The following is a 3,165-nucleotide window of genomic DNA, read 5'->3' as shown; positions in this document are numbered from 1 at the left end:
TCTTTTCAGCATGTACTCTCGAGTTTGCTGTGGCACTTGAACGTTCGAGTCCGGCTGCAGGTACTGCCTATAATGCTTCCTCTGATTTTGGACATTGCGACGTTCGAAGCCAAAATTTTTCACTGGGGCGAACACTGCGGGGCAGTCCAATGTGACTATACGGACTATATTAATATAAAGGTGTAAGCAATACCTAGTCGCGATCACGTCAACTGCAAGCTTTTAGTAAGCTTTAGTAAGCTTCGCTTCGCCTCGCGTTAGTGATCAGAATCACGGTATTACTGACGACATCACACAATGCTAGGCCAATGTCAAATTATAACGGGTTAGATTATAAAGGTTATTATGTCACTAAAAATGCGAAAAAAATGTTCTAATTTATTTGTTTGGCGTGATTACAGCCAAATGCCTCATACGCAAGGATGTTATTGTACATCGGTTGCCGTGAAAGCTTGTAAAGTTGCGGAAAGCCGTGAAAGCATTCAGAAAAATGACGAACTGATGAGTTGTTCATTTTAAATAACCTTATAAATAAAGGATTTAGAAAACTGACATGGAGTGCAGAGGCATACATATCAAGAAACAAGGAATGCATGCATATACCATTGATTGATTTATTGATTGATTAAATGTTTTTGCTTATGGGATGGCGAAAGGGAAAATGTGCTTTGTGTTTCTGTTTCTTCGCAAGTTTTATTTTGCTAGCACAAGATGCGATATAAACAAGCTAGAGAAACACAACAGCAGAGAAGATGGTTTTCGGATATTGCAATAGAGAGAGATACTATATCTTAATTTTACTCATGCTTGCTCATTAATTAAGAAGCACACACACATGCCAGACAAGAAAATGGCTAGATGAATTTTTGTGCCATGTGAACTGATCCTGCCATAGAGTCAACCATGATCGATGTCATTGCATATTTAGTGGCAATGCTACCATAATTTCGTGTGGCGCACATTCCTAGAAGTGGCACGCACAATCTACACGTTAAGTAAACCATGTCGTACCTATGCTATATTTACTCGGCAAGGATCTGAGTGGCGTTGCAGAAGTCATGGGCAGCTTTTTTCGTTGCGGGGTGCTCTTTTCGTCGCAACAATAGACTGGATTTTTTTACAAGTACTGCTCCAAGAGGGCATATATGTAAATGGCAAATAGAGGCCTTAGGAGAACACTTGACATTATATAAAGCAGGCAGCACAGCATCTCTAGGGCACCCAAGGGGCAGCGGGGGGATCAAAGTTGGAAGCAAGTAGGTCCATGAGTAGGGGCCTCGGCGAGTCCCAACCCATGGACCAGTCTGGATTGTGGTTTTGGTGTCCCCTATGCCGCTTCCGTGTTCTTGAGGCGTGTGGTGTCGCGGCAACTGCACTCCAATATAATAAGAAATAATGGTACGTTAATTGTTACAACTAGTAAATAAAAAACTATTAAAGAAATATCCAGCCACCACTAACTTGCTATGCTGAGTTCTGCCCCACCGCGGCCAGTTAATCCCCGCTATAATGCTCTGCTTCGGTTGTGATTCTGGTTGTTGAGAAACCTTGTGCTTATGATCTGTATTTCAGCGCCCAATGTGTCACATGCAGCTTCGGTGCAATTACAATTAAGCTTGTAATTCCTCTTCATTTATTACTTGGCAGAAATGTGCAGTCTTTTGTTAATTAGTTTGTATGCATGATCACCGTTTCTAAATAGAAACAAGCTGTTTAAGGTTTCCTTGTTTCGGCGGTGTCATTTTGCATAATAATATCCATGTGCATATATGTAATTGATCAGCTCCTACGTTAACGATGCGTGTGCTGCATTGCTGCGGCATGAAAAGCATGTTTTTTTTTTCTGTAAGCCGCATTGGCCGCGCGCTCTTGGCCTTCGTGTATATATATATATTATCCAGGCTAATAGACGCGGTCAGCTGCTTGACAATGCATGACAGAGCGATAAACCTAACGTGCATGCCCAGGCAGAGAAGTTACAACGCAAACGCTCACTTCCAAAACTCTTTTTGATTACTGCAGGGCCACGATTTTGTAGCGATGCCTTCCGCTCGATCATATGCCCCTCTTATCATCCACCGCTCATGGCCGGCTAGGCCGGTATTTGGTAGCGATGCCTTTAATGTAATAATGTCTTTACGCGCTTATCGTGCTTTTTCAGTGGACGGAGCGACGGTCCGCTCGCATTATCAACGGGATCAGCCGGCCGTGAGCGGTGGATGATAAGAATAGAGTAGAATAAGTCATAATGCCTTGATACAAAATCGCGGCCCTGATCGCTTTGATAACGCGGGCGGGGCGTCGCTCTGACCCCTGACAAAGCGCGAAAAGTGAAAAAAGGAATATCATCGGAGACGGAATCGCTACAAAATCGCGGCCCGCGCGCATGTGCATATGTGTCTGTGTTGTGCGAGTTTGCGTGCGCTGAAAATTTTTTTATTGCGCTCAGAGAAATTTGATCATGCCACTCTACATGACGCGGTGGGCAAAATGAATGAACGCCAACAATCATGTTCATTGACCACGTATACAAAACACACAAACGATCGATGTCGAATTCATAATTACTCTCATGAGTTGGGATGTCATTTTAAGAATGCTTAAGCCTGATGCAGTTCTCAACATTTCTTATCTGTACAACTGTACAACTTTGTACCTTCCACCCATGGAGGAAGGAAACAACTTGAAAAAAAAAAGGTTTTTTTTTTATCTTCCTCCATGCTTCCACCCACTACTGTTGTACGGCATTGCTTTAGTAGTATTTTTCTTTTCTGTTTTGGTTTGGTTTGGGTGATGCAGTGGTGGCAGTCGAAGTCGCATGCCAATCCGCATCCATAGAATCCACGGCCATAGCCACAGCTGTCATCTAAGCGAGAACAACTGCGTTGCACTGTGTTAAGCTCGAGATGCTTGTATTCGTTGAATATGAAGTGGACATGACCACTGCGGTTGCCAGGCACACCGCAGTGCAAAACTTTAACCCAGAGAATGTCGTGGATTTCGATCCAATTGTCCTCTACGACGTGTGGGTGGAACGGCGATGCGACAGAGTGCTGCACATGGATGGTAAGTTCTACTCATTCGTTAATAAGCACACCTAAATGTTATACGACTAACATTTCGAAACGATTTATCTTCCCCGGATGTGCTTGTCGCCGCTCATTG

The sequence above is a fragment of the Dermacentor silvarum genome, chromosome 1 (genome assembly GCF_013339745.2).
Source record: "Dermacentor silvarum isolate Dsil-2018 chromosome 1, BIME_Dsil_1.4, whole genome shotgun sequence".
In the NCBI taxonomy this organism is placed as follows: domain Eukaryota; kingdom Metazoa; phylum Arthropoda; class Arachnida; order Ixodida; family Ixodidae; genus Dermacentor; species Dermacentor silvarum.
This window is presented reverse-complemented; position numbering follows the sequence as displayed.